This window comes from Rhipicephalus microplus, chromosome 2 (genome assembly GCF_043290135.1).
Source record: "Rhipicephalus microplus isolate Deutch F79 chromosome 2, USDA_Rmic, whole genome shotgun sequence".
NCBI classification, from domain to species: Eukaryota; Metazoa; Arthropoda; class Arachnida; order Ixodida; family Ixodidae; genus Rhipicephalus; species Rhipicephalus microplus.
The window spans coordinates 116,160,148-116,178,549 of NC_134701.1; the positions used below are offsets into that span (position 1 = coordinate 116,160,148).

At 44.6% G+C, this 18,402-nt stretch overlaps 1 long non-coding RNA gene across 1 annotated transcript; it reads left to right on the top strand.

Annotated features, from left to right (window-relative positions):
- The first annotated feature begins 345 nt into the window (after positions 1 to 345).
- Positions 346 to 2,363, top strand: LOC142785713 (uncharacterized). Its single transcript, XR_012888981.1, has 3 exons — positions 346 to 430; positions 1,746 to 1,831; positions 2,195 to 2,363. It is a non-coding gene; the product is annotated as an uncharacterized LOC142785713 (long non-coding RNA).
- Positions 2,364 to 18,402: the final 16,039 nt, after the last annotated feature.

Below are 18,402 nucleotides of genomic sequence, written 5' to 3' on the forward strand. Positions count from 1 at the left end.
AGAGTGGCCGTTTACAAGGAGTCATTCCGCGTTGAACGGCCGTCCGCCGTATGCGCCATAGCGTTTGCCTTTCGGCGCCGTCTTGGCGGGTTTGCCGCTCCTCCCCCCCCCCCTGCTCAACCCAGCCAGCGTTGCTCCCACAACGGCGGCGTAGATAAGCGAAGAGTTGCGTCACCGGACACCTGCGTCGACAGCTGCGGCGCCGCCACGCCGCCGCCAGTGCCTCCTCCTTCTCTCTCTCAGTGTTGCCCTCTCTGTCTCATCAGTCTTTCAAATGCGTTGCGTTGGTTGGGGGTCTTGGTCACTGTGTGTGTTCTAGCGAACAGGCGCATATTCAGTGGTGGTCACGCATGACACCGTGTTCGAAGTGACGCTCGGATTAAGGAATATTCATGGAGTGGCGGACACGGACAACGTGGGCCTGTTAACGGTGAGTGTGCTGTTTTCGTAAATAGTAATCATACAGCGCTAGCTGGGCGCCTGCAGCAGCTCTGCCGAAGTAGGCTGCCAGCCATTTACAACAGCATGCGTTCGCGGGCCTGTTGCAGATGCCCGATTAAACCTGGGACTTAACGAGTTCACACTGCTATGCGCGATGTTGTGTAAGTGCCTGCATCACTCATACAGTGAGTGATGTGATCACTTAACAAGGGCGGGATTAGTTGCTGATCGCACATTGTCTCTACACTGCACAAAGTGCTTGATATTGTTTTAAGATGTGCTTTGGGCTACATCGTAATAACATTTATAATAATACTCATATGTGCAACGTGCTTCTGTAGGTGTAAGCGCAAAAAAAGAAAGAAAAAGCAAAAATTATGTACGAAGGCGCACTGTGCGAAATGGCTTTTTTTTGCTTAAAGACGGTATAGTTGGAGGTGCTGATATGCCGCGATGCTCCCAGCACGTGTGCCTCGGTCTTTTAAGCTATTTAGGACAAGTGCCACCAGCAACAGGGAAAGATCTAGCAGACTTCCAAAGAGCGTTGTTGTGGCCATCGCCGTGCGTTGTTTTCCCTCGTTTCTGTTTGCTGTTTTCGTGCTTCGCTTTCATCTGCGATAATGTTCGGCGTTATAAAAGAATCGAGAAAGTATACGTGACTGTTGGAGCTATGTGCGGTTTCTCTAGCATAAGTCATGGCTGCTGCAACGTAGTCGGCGTCCGCGCGCGTTGGTGTCGTTCGAGCGCTCTTACTTGCGTGATTGTGTTTAACTGAGTATTTAGGCACGGGCTACGTTTGTAAATCTCGTAGTGAATAATCGCTAATAGCGTGCCCCTGATTGTCATCAGAGGATGGGCTTGGTTGTCGAAATATGCCAGACGCTTTTTCTGAAAGCAAGCTTTGAATTTTTTTTTAAAGAAGTACTTTCATACGTGCAAGGCAGTGCCTATTGCAGGCCCGCAACTCTTTAAAAACTGGACGAGCTATCACATCTTTTATCAAATTACAATGAATTAAGATGATTGAATTATAGATGACGAATTTCTGTGCTAGATTAGGTGCAGAAAACACATGTTCGCAGCCCTACGTCTAGAAAGCAGGCAAATAGGAAGCACAGCGTCAAATTTGGATTAGATTCCATTGACGGAGCGTCTTGTGAGGGTAGAAAGAACGAGAAAATTGTTCATTTTTGATGCCCTTATAGAGGCAGTCAGAATTGCACTGATTGGTGACTTGTAACAATTCCTCAGATTGTTAGAGGCGTGATTTAAGTAAGTAAATCTTTTACTTTTTTTTTTTGCAGACCTCTTCGCTAGTGCCACGCCCAAGATCATTTGTTCTCATGTAAAAGAGAAAGCAGAGATGTCTTCACTGTTTGTACATGAAGAGGTAAGTTTCTTGTGCGTTTTGAGTAATGCTACATGTTCTAAACGTTGTACTTCAAGAATTGTTTTTCACACTGGCTCACTACCCTAGAAGGAATTTGATTCTTAAGTGAGTTCAGGCTTTCGTAAGTGCCATTTTTGAGCTGTAGTCTTACACTTCACCTCATTTCGGAAATTCGCTGTATGCTGGAAAACTCTTATCTTTATCATACGAAATTATTGGAATGTATGGGCTGTATGCTTCGAGTTCAGTGTAATGTCAATTACACGCCATTTCGAAGGATACACACTACACATTCTTTATATATGGTGCTGCCAGAACAGCACGAAAATTTTTTATGAGAAGTCATATTTGCTCTTATTACAGGATGAGAGGGTGCAGCTGACGTCCTGCGTAGTCTACCCTGGACCCAGCCTAGAGCAAGCCTACTTCCTGAACCTCCACATGGATAACCGAAAAATCTTCCGTGTCAGTAATGACGAAGAAGGAAGGAGTGACAGCACTGATGAGTTGATTTTTTTTTATTTTCAACATTGTCTACGGCTGCAAGGCCTTTAACAACCACCGTGATTGAGCGGCTTTTTCTCGGCGTGAGTTTGGAGTTTATCTAAGAAGTTGTTCAGGCAGTACGACGCTGAAAATTTTAGTGTCACAATGCCTGAACAACTTTTTCTAGTGTGTTCATGGTAGATGAACAAATATTGTTATTTGTGTAAGCTATTTTGCTTAAATATAGCTGGACCATTCCATGCCAAACGTCCCAGCCACTTTGGCGACCATCTGAATTGTATTTGAAAAAAAAAATGTGCTGACTTACTGCTTCGAAAACAGTGAACTGCTAGAATACTTCAGCGAGAAAAAAAGTTTTGTTCATGTGGCTGGCTTATAACTTCCCGGCATAATGCCGTCTGTGTGCTGTTTGTGGAAAATTTTGTTTTAAAACTACCGCTTATTTTTTCTAAAGCAGATTCGGTCTACCTGTTAAGTAAATGTGCTTCTGTAAGGTATTTGAAGCTCAATAATAATAGTGCAATTTTTTTGCCACATTCGCTTCCAAGAATAAAGCCAAAATGTGTTATGTTTGCATTTTTTATTGCAATATTGCACTTTGTATGAATATCTGAGCAGTGAATACTTACTCCACAGAAGGTATATTCTGAGGTAAAAATATCTTTATACCTCTCAAGCTGCTGAAATATACGAGAAAATATCACGAATTTCACAAAACTGTGATTTTTGTCCGTATTGAGATGCAATTTGCTCCATGTTGTGATACAATGAAAACTCATCATTATACCTAAACTGTAAGAAAATGAAATTCTTTTCTGTAATAAAAATCTTATCGCAAAAAGGACAGGAAAGAGCGCTGTCAACTGAATTTTATTGAAGGTGCTACGAGCGTTTTTATACTGAGCACAAGACTAGGGCTCATCTGCAACAACACATGTGTGACCATGACAAAATAATTTTAACCGAGAAAAGAATACTCTTTTTCGGAAAAGATAAGTGAAGGTGTACTGATGCATTGATCCTTGGCCTTCCTAATAAAGAGTTCTAAAATCTCTCATTTTTCTGCTTGCTTTTTTTTCAAAAACCGTGTTTTATGAAACCTAGGACTACACTTACATTCTTTACGGGGTCCGGCCATGAGACTACTATAGCCCTTCTTAACATTTGAAGCATGCTGTCTTGCTTGATCATTGAAGCATTGCCCAGTTTGTCCTATGTTTACTTTTCCACGTGTTAGCGGTATCTCATACACATTAGATTGGCATTCAGTAAACCTATTCTAGTGAAGAATGGTGCAAGATTGACTATTCCTGTTGCTGTAAGTACATGCACTTTTGAAAGCTTGCAAGGGGTGGAAAACAACAATGTCATATCTGCTGGCTCTTTTCCTAAAATTGTGAGACACCTTATGTACGTAGTACCATGTGACATGCAAAGGTGATTGGTCATTTTCTTTTTATTTTGGTCCTGTTTCCTTTAACTTTACTTTCTGCAGGAGGGTTTCGCAAACAAGTGTGATGATGCTGTTGGGGTATTGGCTGGTGCTATCAGCCCAGGAGTGCTAAGAATGTTCTGCCTTTTGATAGTGGGCATTCAAAATTAATAGAAAGAGGAATTGATACCACGTGTATTCAGGCCACCCTTCAGAAGTCATGTTAGCACAAGGGTGAGGTCAGGCTTAAAAACCAGATTAAAAGACTAAAAGATGCTGGGTATCCCAACAGAATCTTCACACCCGTTTGCAAAACCCTCCTGCAGAAAGTAAAGTTAAAGAAAACAGGACCAACAAAAAACAATGACCAAAACCTTTGCATGTTATTTCACATCACGTGTCTCACAACTAGAAAAATAGCCAGCAGATATGATATTAGCGTGTTCTTTTCCACCCCTTGCAAGCTTTCAAAAGTGTGTGTACTAAACAGCAACAGGAATAGTCAATCTTGCCCCATTCGTCACTAGAATAGGTTTACTTAATGCCAATTTAACGTTTGTAGAAATATTTTTTATCAGGTAAACCAATGATCAGTGCATCACTACATGTTCACTTATCCTTTTCGAGATAGAGTATTCTTTTCACAGTTAAAGTTATTTTGTAGTGCTCACACGTGTCGTCCCGCATGAACAAGGTTCTTGTACTCCGTATAAAAGCGCTCGTAGCACATTCATTAAATTCAGTTGACAGTCTGTGCTCTTTCCTGTCCTTTCTGTCTCTTCCTAAAGTTGTCGCGCTGTGACTAGCACACAACCACGATGAACCAACTCTCCCAAATTAAGCTCTTGTTACGTAACACGTAGACGGAGTTTCGTATGGAAAGAAGGAGCGGTTCTTTTAAAATAAAATTCTTCACATACAACACCTAGACGGCATTCCAGAAAGTTCAGAAGGCAGCCACGTGACCAAATATTTTTCCTCTCCTAAATATTCCAGAAGTTCACTATTTTCAATGCAGCACGAGTTTTTCGAATACATTTGAGATAGTTGCCAAAATGGCTGGGACATTTGGCATAAAGTGACCCAGCTGTGTCATTAGCCATAGTTATGCATTACCTCTTTTGTTTTTTGTGTGTCCTGACTCAGTTTTGTGTTCGTTTTTAGCATATTGTGTTTCTGATCATTGTATTGGTTTCTTAAGTATTCGCTAAAGTTATATGTGCGAAAACCCGTATATGATTGCATGTACATCATTTCTCATAACCAATTGTTATACATCCAGGAATACAAAGCTTAAACCACTGTGATTGTATACATTTGAAAACACTATCCATATATATTTTTGTGTGCATCACTTCTTGGGAACGATTGTGTACATGAAGGCGTATATAGTGAAATCATGGTGATTGTATATATTTGAAAGAATCATAAGTATATATTTGCCTGTATTTCATTCCTATTAACCGATTGTGCACACGAAGGAGTATTAAACTGGAAACCACTGGGATTGTAGATACCTGAAAGAATTATAGGGATATATTAGCGTGTATTTCATTTGTAGTCTCTATGTACTTGAAGCAGTATACTAAACTGAAACCAGTGTAATTGTATGTTGCAAAGAATTGTCAATAAAGTGAAACTGAAAAAACATAATAAACATTTGAGGTGTTGCATGTGTAGTGTACGTATACATGAACGTATATCTGGTGAAAAAGTTGTGTGGCAGAAGAAAAGTTTATGTTTTATTTGCCTATTAAATAAACGCAATATGCAAGGGCAGCAAGGCTTCATTTTCTGTAATGCACATTATGCATATACACTGAAGTATATATAGATCCAGCACAAGTTTCTACACGATTGTACGCGTTTATGAATGGAGCTTATGAGTTTATGAATGTACACGCAATGAATGGAGCTCGACAGGTGGTGCACCATCGATAAACAGGACCACTTTCTTCAAGTAGTGTTTAATCAGTGCATGCTGATATCTATTGGTGGCAGTAGTCGCCACCCCTGCCATGGGCACTCAACACCCTTGTGCACCCTTCTCGCACCCTCCTCAGAGGGTGCTAAAAAAGTGATGGACATCGAAGGCACCCTTTCTTAAGGGTGTTTTTTTAACACCCTACAGTTTTTTTACATGTACACCCTATTCTAAGGGTGCATGGTAAAGCACCCTTTTTGGAAGGTGCTGAATTAACACCCTTAGAGTGTCGTCCACGGGACAAGCTCATTTCCACCCTTCTGGGTGTAAAAATTTTTACTGTGATAGACGGCAGTGCTCTGACTTTCGCCCTTTCTGTCGACAACTCCGCTCTGATGTACACTCTAAATTTTTTTACACCCATGAGGGTGTATTTGTTTTGTCCCATCAGCAACACCCTCCTAGGGTGTCTAGAAACACCTTAAAAAATAAAGTGTTTAGAAACACCCTAAACCGTAGGGTGTAAAGAAACGTTACACCCTACTTTAATAGGTGTTTATGAACACCCCTAAACTATGGGAGTTGGATGAAGCTACACCCATGCGAGTGGCGTGTACACTGAAACACTCCTTGAAACGCTGGCAGTTATATGGATGAGCATACTTGATCAAATGAAGCGCAATTGACGGGCAACAAAAGCAGAAACACAGGAGGTGACGCTTAGACTTGTGTGTTGAGGAGAGCCGTTGATAGCACTTCATTCCATCAAATATGCATCACCAACTGGCCCAAGCCTCAATTGTTCTCAGGGAGAAGCATATATGAACCTTCTCTGCAGCTGACAAAATAAGGTGCCATGGTCTTGAATGAGCTGCATGAGACCAGTGTATATATGTGTACGTAGACTGGGCCGCAAACGACAAAGACGCGGAAAGCACAAACACACACACACACACACGCACACACACCCACCACACCACAGTAGTGCAAGCAGTAACCTGTAGTGTAAGGTTCAACCGAACATAATGCCGAAGTAAAAAACAATTAAGCCCATATGTTAACATCTGCTTTTATTATAGAAAAACTGCAACTATGACAAACAGGACTCTGATGGCATTCTGCAAATTTTGAAATATGTCGCGTGACCAAGTTTATTTCTCTTTATACTAAAAATTCATTGTGTTGAATACAATAAATCTCCACAACTTTCAAAAACATTTGCGCTAGTCGGGCAAACGACTGAGACGTATGACGTTTGATTGACACCTATACAATAGAAAAAAAAACACGTAGAAAGAGTAAGCGAGTTTCTAGAGTCAAACATACGACAAGGTAGTGTAATTGAGGTTGTATTAATGTAATGTCAGTGTTGGTACAATTCTAACTGCAAAACCACTCGTGACTGCTGCTTGCACAATCATCTTCAGCTGCTAAGATGACTGGTGCCTTCGAGAGAAGTGGGGAGAAGCTGTTCTTTCTATACAGGAAATTCAATTCCGGAAGCCTAAAATAAATACACAAGGAAGAATGACTGAAATTTCACAAAGAGTGCAGCCTTCAGTGTGCACCATGCATTACTAACTGCTTTCTTATGTGTAAGTATAAATTGAGTGCATAGCAAGCATATTCAGTGGCATCGGGCTCAACTGCAGTGAGAAATGCTAGAAAAGGTATGCTAACAATAAACGCCATAAAAAGCGTGCTGTGGCAGAATCATTATACCTTTCGTGCCATATATTAACCTTACTTTACCCTTTCAGCTTGCTCGCGCAGGCAAATAAAAAGGTGCTGCTCCAAGTGATAATGTTCCATTAGCTGCATGCAACGACCAATCTAAGTGAATGTCAAGTTCTATGCTTAAGTAGGCATCAACACAGCTGCATGTGTATTTCTGCGGATCTACCATGGTACTCATTCGAATATTTTATTAAAAGGAATACAGTACGACGCGCAACAACACATACATATTGCCACCATTGATGAACGAGCCACTGTGGCTCATATGTCTTGTTTTGTTCGTGACATTACTGGTGGAGACGCTGGGTACGTGTACTTCGGCTGTGTCGGCCATCGTGGAGACAGCTACATCTCCCAGAGCAAGAATCAGCCGCCGCCTGCGTGGATTACCCCCTGAATTTGGTCCCTTGGCATCGACACCCAGAAAGATGGCAACTGCGATGACAAGCCAGGCGGTCCAAACCAGCGATGGCCATGATTCTCTTCTCGCCCATGTTTTTCACGTGCCACAGACACCAAAGCCGTTCCATGGAGACATCTTCGAGGATGTTGATGACTGGCTAGACCACTTTGATCGGGTTGCCAGTATCAACGAATGGGACGATGTTCGCAAGCTGCGCCGAGTTTATTTCTACTTGGAGGATTCTGCGAAGACGTGGTACGAGAACCACGAGGGCTCCTTTGCAACATGGCAAGAGTTTAGCCGACAGCTCCGTGACGCCTATCGCAACACCGAAAGGAAGGAGAGTGCCGAACAAGCCATATCCAGCAGAAACCAACGGCCGAACGAACGTGTATCCATGTTTGTCGAGGACGTGCTTCGACTCTTCAAGCGCGCGGACCCTGCCATGCCTGAGGAAAAGAAGGTGCGCCATTTGATGCGCGGAGTAAAAGAACAGCTTTTCGCTGAGCTCGTGCGAAATCCACCGACGACAGTCGCCCAGTTCATCAGTGAGGCAGCCACGATGGAACGTACGCTGCAGCAGCGGTCGTCACAATACGAACGCCAGATCCCTGCCACCACATGCTCTATTGGCTCTGACAGCGAGAGACAGACCCTCGCAGACTTCATTCGAAGTATCGTTCGGGACGAATTGCGACAGCTGCAGGCAGTGGGATCCCATCCACCTGTGTCAGCCCTCGCGGATGTAATCAGACAAGAAGTCCGGCAGGCCGTCACACCCCTAGCCCCAATCGCACCGCCGATTCCCGAGGCCCCAGTCCTGACGTACGCAGCGGCATTGCGATCCCCTGCGCCACCGGCTACAGATACTGCTGTGCGGCCAAGATACCTGGCTATGCAGCCATTTCACGACACTGCTTCAAGCCCACCTCTCGGCTCAAGGTTTTCGAGCCCACCCACCTATCCGCCGTCTATCTCAAGACAAAGTGGTAGCAAGGCAACCACGTGGCGCACCTCGGATAACCGTCCGCTCTGCTATCACTGTGGCGAAGCGGGTCACGTATACCGGAACTGTCAATACCGGCAACTAGGTCTCCGCGGCTTCCACCCTGATGCTCGATGCCCGCGCTACGGTGAGCGCCCCCGCGAAATTGAAGCCTATCTCACGGGCCAACGTACTCCTTCGACTATTCGGCACCACCAGTCGAGATCACCATCGCCTCGCCGGTCTACGTCACCCAGTTTGCCCTCATTGTCTTCCGCTCCTTTCAGGAGCCGGTCACCAAGTCCCCGCAGGGGAAACTAGGAACGGCGACTTCTGGGGGTGAAGTCGCGGCCCGGCGAACTGTAAAAGACCCTCCTTCGACGCAACGACCAGACGAGGGCGATTCCGGTTTTGCAGTGTTCTGCGACAGCAAAAAGATTGTTTCTGCCGAAATTGCCGTCTTCGTCGACAATCATGCTGTTAACACCCTTGTCGACACCGGTGCCGACTATTCCGTAATGAGCGCAACACTGGCATCTGAACTGAGGAAGGTTACCACGCCTTGCCAAGGACCTCAGTTGCGCACGGCAGGTGGCCATCTGGTGACGCCTACTGGTATGTGCACGGCACGCATTCGAATACGTACGCCAACATTTGCGGGCTCTTTCCTCGTATTGCGCGTGTGCTCTCGGCCAGTCATTCTAGGAATGGACTTCCTTCGTGAATACGGCGCCGTCATCGACCTCCGTGAATTACTTGTGTCGTTCGAGGATCCTTTTTGCGCTGCAACTGACAGTACGCAATTCCGGAAAAGAGCGCTCCGTGTTACCGACGATTCTCTGACTTTCCCACCTCGAAGCAGCCTCTTTGTCAAAGTAGAATTAGGACAGGACTTGTCTGACGCGGTAATTGCAGAGGCCAATTTGTCTCTCCTTATTTCACAACAAATCTGTGTTGCCCGAGGAATCATTCAGCCTAGCAATAGGCATGCTCACCTGCTGGTCACGAACTTCAGCGACGAATATCGCCACCTAACGAGACACACTGCCATTGCATATTATGAAGAACTTGCCGATGCCGATGGTCCATCTACGTTAGCTTCATTTTCATCGAATGGTCACCCTGACGAGGCCTTCGTGAGCACTCTTGACGTAAACGAGAGACTACCTTCGGCTCAACGAGAAAGCCTTTTGCGTATACTCGGCTCATTTCAAGACTGCTTTGCCACTACGTCAAAGGTTAAACAGACACCACTTGCTCAACATCGTATTATCACGGAACCTACTGAGAGACCCATCCGAGAACATGCCTATAGGGTGTCGCAAAAAGAGCAAGATGCTATACGTGACCAAGTCCAGCAGATGCTTCTGGACGACGTCATTCAGCCATCGACCAGTCCCTGGGCTTCGCCAGTTGTGCTAGTAAAGAAGAAGGATGGTACGTTGCGTTTTTGCGTTGATTACCGTAAACTGAACAAGGTCACCAAAAAGGACGTTTATCCTCTACCCCGGATAGATGACTCGTTGGACCGTATACGCAACGCTAAATATTTTTCCTCCATGGATTTGCGTAGCGGCTACTGGCAAATCGCAGGGGACGAGCGCGACCGCGAAAAGACGGCGTTTATTACTCCCGACGGTCTGTACGAGTTTAAAGTGTTGCCTTTCGGTCTATGCTCAGCGCCAGCTACTTTTCAAAGAATGATGGATACGGTTCTCACGGGGCTCAAATGGCAATCATGTATTGTTTACCTTAATGACGTCGTGGTCTTTGCAGACACGTTTGAACAACACGTCCAACGCCTTCATGCAGTTCTTCAGGCAATTCGAACAGCGGGGTTGTCTCTCAAACCCGACAAATGTCATTTTGCATATGAAGAACTGAAGTTCCTTGTTCACGTTGTGAGCCATGCTGGCATCCGCCCAGATCCCGAGAAAACCCGCGCCGTTGCCACTTTTCTCGTGCCCACAAATAAGCGCGACCTACGCCGATTTCTGGGGCTCCGTGCGTATTACAGGCGCTTTGTCAAAAACTTCTCGAAGATTGCTGAACCCCTCAACAAGCTTATAAAAGACGGTGTCTCGTTTGTTTGAGGTCCCGATCAGTGCCATGCGTTCGACACCCTCCGAAACCTCCTCCAGGCTCCGCCTGTACTAGGTCATTTTGACGAAAGCGCTGACACGGAATTACACACTGACGCCAGCAACGTTGGACTAGGAGCGGTATTAGTTCAGTGGCAAAATGGCGTAGAGCGCGTGATCGCTTATGCGAGCAGAACGTTACCCCCAGCGGAGAAAAACTATTCTGCAACCGAAAAGGAATGCCTCGCTCTTGTCTGGGCCATAACAAAGTTCCGCCCATACTTGTATGGCCGCCCATTCAGGGTAGTTAGCGACCACCAATCCCTTTGTTGGCTCGCGAATCTCAAAGATCACTCAGGTCGTCTAGCACGATGGAGCCTTCGGCTACAAGATTTCGATGTCACCATCGTCCATAAATCTGGGCGGAAACACACCGACGCCGACTGTCTCTCACGTGCACCGGTCGAAAATGCCACCACTGACCTTGAAGACGACGACACTTTTCTTTCTGCCGTATCAGCGACCAGCTTAGCGGAGCAACAGCGTCACGACTCGGAGCTCCTCCCGCTCATTGACTACCTGGAAGGACGCAATTCCCACCTTCCTCGAAGCTTTGCGCGCTCACTATCTTCCTTTTGTTTCCGTGATAGAGTGCTTTATAAAAAGAACTTTCATTCTACACAAGCTATGTATCTGCTTGTTATGCCAACTACGCTTCGTGGTGACATTTTACGTGCGTGTCACGATGAGCCATCATCCGGACACCTCGGCTATACGCGCACGCTGCAACGGATTCAACGCTCCTACTACTGGCCACGTCTCGCGAAGACTGTGAAGCACTACGTTCGCACATGTCGCGACTGTCAGCGACGTAAGATTCCACCTTTACGACCAGCGGGACTACTGCACCCAATTGGCCCACCAAAGGCGCCCTTTCATCAGATTGGCATGGACTTGCTGGGGTCATTCCCCACGTCTTCAACTGGAAACCGGTGGATTGTCGTCGCTACAGACTACTTAACACGCTACTGTGAAACCAAGGCACTTCCAAAAGCCACCGCAGCAGATGTCGCCCAATTTTTTGTTAACAGCATCGTCTTACGTCACGGTGCTCCAGCTGTCGTCATAACTGATCGTGGGACAGCTTTCACCGCAGAGATGCTGCAGGAAGTCTTGCGATTAAGTGGCACGGAACATCGTAAAATAACGGCTTACCACCCGCAAACAAATGGGCTGACTGAACGACTCAATAAGACAATTGCAGACATGCTGTCAATGTATGTGGACATCGATCACAAGAACTGGGGCACCATACTTCCCTACGTAACTTTTGCGTATAACACTGCTGTTCAAGAAAGTACCGGTTTCACACCTTTTCGCTTAGTCCACGGTCGCGACGTCACGACGATGCTCGACGCCATGCTCCTGCCCGACAACTTAGCAATATACCGCACGGATGCCGCCGAATTCGCGCAGTGCGCAGAAGAGGCCCGTCAACTTGCTCGTCACCGTATTCAACGTCACCAAACCGCAGACGCGCGCCGCTACAATCTTCGCCACCGTGAAGTTATTTTTAAGCCAGGTGATGAAGTCTGGGTGTGGACCCCTATCCGACAGCGTGGACGTTCCGAAAAGCTTCTTCGCCGCTACTTCGGCCCTTACAAGGTTGTGCGACGTCTCAGCGACGTCACTTACGAGGTTCTACCACAAGGCAATTCGAGACGTTCCCGTTTTACTCCGCAAACTGAAGTCATTCACGTTTCACGTCTCAAACCATACATTTCGCGCTGTGAATCGCCAGTGAGTGACTGACTTTATTGGTAACTTCGCGTCTTTCTTTTTGTTTCGTCTTTTCCTTACATTTTTCCTATTTTTCCTATTTCTCATTTAACTTTTGTCCCCACAACCAACTACGTCATTCCGCCTTACGCCATTCATTTTGCTCGCATGCTAATTTTCATGTAATTTTCTTTTCTTTTTTTGCCTTCATGTACAGCATCGAGACGATGCTTCTTGGGAGAGGGGGTAATGCCACCATTGATGAACGACCCACTGTGGCTCATACGCGTTTTTGGGCACGAAGAGGAAGAGAACATCTTCGTTGCTCTGGTTCAAGTGAACTTTTGGCTGCAGGTCTTGTTTTGTTCGTGACAATATTTTATCTGTAGTGCACCAAAGCACAATGCCACCTAACATACAAGACGCTATGCGCATTGAGAAGGTATTCAGTGCAGGTAACTTGTAAAATTAGGTAGTGTACAGTTACGCATTAAAATGCGAATGATACTAGTGTTCTTGAATGGGCTGACATTGACACGATTATATAATGAAAGAATAGGCTATTGGCTCATTCCACATCAGACGTGCCAGCCATTTTGGTGACCACCGCAAATGTATTCGAAAAAAAAATCGCACTGATTTTACTTCATTAAACAAGGAAACTGCTAGAATATTTCGCAGACAATTAATTTATTGGTCACGTGGCTGCCTTCTGAACTTCCCGGAATCGCATCTGGATGTTTGTGAAAAAATTATTTAATAAGTATATCTTCTTCCATGCTAAATTTGGTCTACAAGTTAAGTGAGGGGCTTGCGTAAAGTGTTTGAAGCTCAGTTATATTATTACCATTTTTCGACCACATACGCCTCAAATAATTTAGCCGAAGTGTGTTATATCTGCATTTTTCTATATCAAAGCTGCACTTTGAATGAATATCTGAGGAGTGAATGCTTAATCCACATAAGGTATATTTGGAGGAAAAAAATGTTTTAGAGCTCTCAAGCTGTCAAACTTTACGAGAAAAAATCGCAAATTTCACAAAATAATTGTTTTGTATATAATGAGACGCAACTTGCACCATGTGGTGGTTGAATTAAAATAGACTTTATATCTTAATCGAAGCAAATAAACAGTTCTTTTCATGTGCCAAATTTTGTCATGGCAATTTATGTTTTGAGAAAAAGATCACAGCATATCCACGGAGTGAATGATGATGAGTGGGGCGTAGCGTTCGTCCGTCCGGACACATAAACGGATGGCCAGACAGTCTGACGCCAGTATGGACGAACAGAAAGACGGACGGACTCACGGACAGACCAACACACGGAAGCCCAGACGGATGGATGCACAGACGAATGGCCGAAAGCACAATTGTACAGACGAACGATTCGCCCCACGAATCATCATTTTGGCCGCGTATATGCTGTGAAAACCACTGACGCTATCTATTGTGCAACTCATCAATTGGCTACATAATACTAGTACGACTACAGAGGAAGGAACGACCCAAGCCTCAAGAGCTTTGCCCTTGAATGATTTTTGAAATTCCAAGTTCCCCATTCGCCATTTGGTCATCTGGCAGCCGACGCCTTGAAGTTCCCCATTGCCGTTAATGGTAAAATTTAAAAAATATATTTTATTCCTTGAAATAGAAATCGCAATGATGAAACTTGTCACATACAAAGAACTGTTTATTTACTTTAAATTTAGGTAAAAGGTGATTTTTAATTGAGCCACCATATGATGCAAATTGCGTCTCAATACGGACAGAAATGACAATTCTGTGAAATTAGTGATCTTTTGTCGTAGAGGTTAACAGCTTAAGATGTCTAAAAATAATTTTTCATCAAAATATCGTTTCTGTGAAGTAAGTAGTCATAGCTCAGATATTCGCACAAAGCGCAGTATCGCAATGAGAAAATGAAAACATAACACATTTTGGCTAAATTCTTGCAGATGTATGTGGCCGAAAATTTGTAATAATATTACTGAGTTTCAAACACCTTACATAAGCCCCTTTACTTAACGTGTACCAAACTTGGTATAAAAAAAGGTGCGGAAGTTGTAAAATATTTTTTTTTTCACAAACAACACTCAAACAACAGTCTGCAAAGTTTGAAAGGCAACCACGTGACCAAAAGCTTTTTTTCTCTCCGAAATATTCAAGCAGTTCACTGTTTTCAGTGCATTGAATCAGCACGATTTATTTTTTCAAACACATTTGCCATAGCCGCAAAATTGGCTGGGAAATGACCATTGCATACTGCTAAACTAGGGCCATTTGTTTCAATCAAGCTGTGAGGGTGAGAAAGCATAACTCCTTCCCGATGCAGCGTAGGCTGTTCAGTGGCTGTGCGTGTTGTGTTCCCCGATAGATATGCTGCCAAGTCTTACATTTTGGCTGCAACACATGCTTAGATACCGTGCAGTACGTATAACATTGAAGTGTTTTTGTGCAACAAAAAAACTAATAATACGCTTCACATAGCGAAAATACCTTTAACATCTGAAGCACTTAGCGAAGTTAAACGCCAAAGCGAAGCGATGGCAATAAAACTCTGAATAACAAGAATATTTTGAAAGTTACACATGATGGAAACAATCTGAATAACATGTGCTGGAACGTTAGCAGTTATGTTCAAACAAGCGTTTGCACTGTTCAAGTAGGCAATTCGACCACACATACAGACTAAAGGTCTGTTCAAACAAAAGTCATGCTTCAGTCATGCTCGATCCGCTACATAGACACGGCTGTCGGCAGTGCCACGCTACGTTGCGGGTGAACGAAGATACCGGTGCACACAAATTTAACAAAATTGAATGTATTAGCAAGTAGGCAAACTTCGCGAGGCGCACCTAACGCGAAACAATATGCTGTGTTGTGATTCGATGCATCAACCCGAGTTATCACGGTAATGTTACCACACAAAACGAAAAACAACCGAAAAGAACGACATGGACACCACGCCCTTGTTTTCCGTTCTCGACCTTTTGTGCAATAAGAAAAAAAATAAAGAAAGTAAATGAACTACCGACATGCCCAAGCATATGCGTCTTAAATACGGCTGATGCTTAGAGCTAACAGGCGCCGTCCCCACACATGTATTAATTAGTAAACTGAAATTGATGTGCAGCACGAGCGGGCCCCGTTAAAAACGGCTGCCAACAAAGGGCACCGCAAAAATCTGTTCAATTTCTTCGCTGAACCTCAGCGGCGCACGCTCACTCTGCTTTGTACTCCAAACAATCTAAACAAACAAACAAAAAACTTGCCCACAATCACAGTTCGACATCATCTCCGTGAAACAGTTCGGACAAATATTCTCGCTAAGTAAACATATGCTGATTTATCATCAACTAGTTGAAAACAAAACTGTTTGAAGTCGTTATTCTCGTGCTGACGCAGTTAACAAAGCGCTGAACAGAACAACGTTGAGAGCGGTACTCACTATTTCACTTCGAATGCTCCACAATATGAATCCACAGGTTCAGTCTCCAGGATGGTGCACCTTCGCAATAATCAGCAGTGACAGAACACACTGGTGGAGCACAGAGCGCAGGCACATTTCAAACTAAACACCGACTAATAAACTCTACCGATCGAGAAGCCACGCGCATCACACGCACACACACGGGAGGGTTTATCGCCAGCGCACACAGTGACATGTAAGACGATGTCGACCCCTTTCCCGCGCTGTGCGCCCGACGCGCAGCAATACCGGGCAGCCACGGAGGAAGGCGCGCAGCCAAGGTTGTCTACGCGACCAGACTTGATGGCGCCTTGTGGCGCTCTCAGACCGGCTAGATGCGGTTTAACGCTAGCTCCCGCCCTCTGCTAATAACGCGGGCGCTGCTCTTTTTTTTTTTTTTTGGCGGCAGCGATCTGTTGCCAAACTCGTTCTTCAACAGTGCATCGGAATCGCAGTGAACTTTGTGACGGTGCAGTGCGGCCAGCACGAGCTACTAGTCAGAACGCGCATTTGTAATATTCTGGAGCAATGTTTAGTGCACCTTCACCGACCTAATGTAGTGAATTTCGGTAAAAAAGCTAAGCTGATGCTTTTTGTTTAGCCCTATGGGCCTTTAGGGACTGCACATTCAGGGTCACTCAAGCGATATTTTATGATCACTTTCATTTCGGTAAATAGATTGCAACAATGCATGCATCAGCCATCACACTATTCGATGAGAACATACTGCCACGTGCGTACTGCTAGGAACACGAAGACGACAGCGCATACGCGTATCTGCACGCTTTTATGCAGCAAGCAATAACAAGAAAGAAGAGGAATGCTCAGACACGCAGTAAATAAAAATACTGACCTGCTGCTACTTTCTCAACCTGTTAATTACTGCTTCTGTCTTCACTTTGCGGCAATACATTTGTACTTAGCTTGCAGTCCTTGGAACAAGACCACGGCTGAGAATATTTCATCAATGCTGTTTTCTCACTACCTACAAAGTCAAGGCTTTGATCGAAGCACGTCTGCTGGGGAAGTTACATAAATTGAAAGAAGGGGATCCACAAAAAAAAACGGAGAGAGCGAGAGAGAGAACTAGAGAATGCGTTTCGGCTCCCTTGAGGAGAGCTTTGTTCGCATTTAGTCCACAAGGCTCCCGTCATTGTGAGCAAGGCTGCGTCAAGGTCACCGAAATGTCCTTATTCTGCAATTTTCTTTATGGTTGGTGTCCTCTTCCTAATTTCCATGACGCACTCTTAAGGACACATGAAGATGAACATTCGCTACAGTAATTATATAAAACGTGCCTGCTAAAAACACATGAAGTCAATGTTCGTTTTTAAGGGACCTGATGGCCTGCTGACGTTGTGGTCATGGCTAAACAACTGTGCTGTTGCTTTTTTTTTGCAGTTGGTGGTTGTTTTATCTCCAGCTTTAAAAGCCTCGATCTTATGGGGGACAGGGGGAGGGGGAAGTGTTCTATGCATGTCTACACCAATGTGCGCAACATTAGCTTGTTCAGGTAAATCAGTGTACTTTGTGAGTGTTGACTAATCACGCAAATGACACAGATGAAAGAAACAGGTATAGGAGAATTGGCCCTTACTCTATTGAACAAGCGTCGTTCCTATTGTATCTTCCATCTTATATTAGTTTGCGTGCTTTATCGATGAAAACTGCGTTTCGGTCACATTACTTTCTGCTTCGATTCATTACTAGACTCGCAAGCAGCTAGTAGTGGGAGCCTTGCTGGTATCAAGATGGTTAACGTATACTAACAGTATAAGCAAAACGGCCCGAAAATGTCGTTCATTTCTAGCCTTGTAGGCACGTGTGTTCAGATTTGGGTGCACGTTAAGAACCCCAGGTGGTCGAAATTTCCGCTGCCCTCCACTACAGCGTCTCTCATAATCGTCTGGTGGTATTGGGTCATTAAACGCCACATATCAATCAATTATTTGTAGCCTTGCTCATTACACGCCAAAAATAAGGGTGTAAATGGGGTGTTTTGAGGTTGTTTCAATTACGAACACCTCAAATTTCAAAAATGGGGCGTAAAAAGGGTGTTCATATGGGTGCTTTTATTGCGTACACCCGTTTTACACCTTTTACGATGCAAAATTTTTTAGAGTGTAGCCAACAGTAGCACGTTACAAGGTGAGAAACATTTCTCACGAAATGTGCTTTGATGATTGATTAGAGGAGTTTAAAGTCCCAAAAACACCATATGATTATGAGAGGTCGTAGTGAAGGGCTCCGGA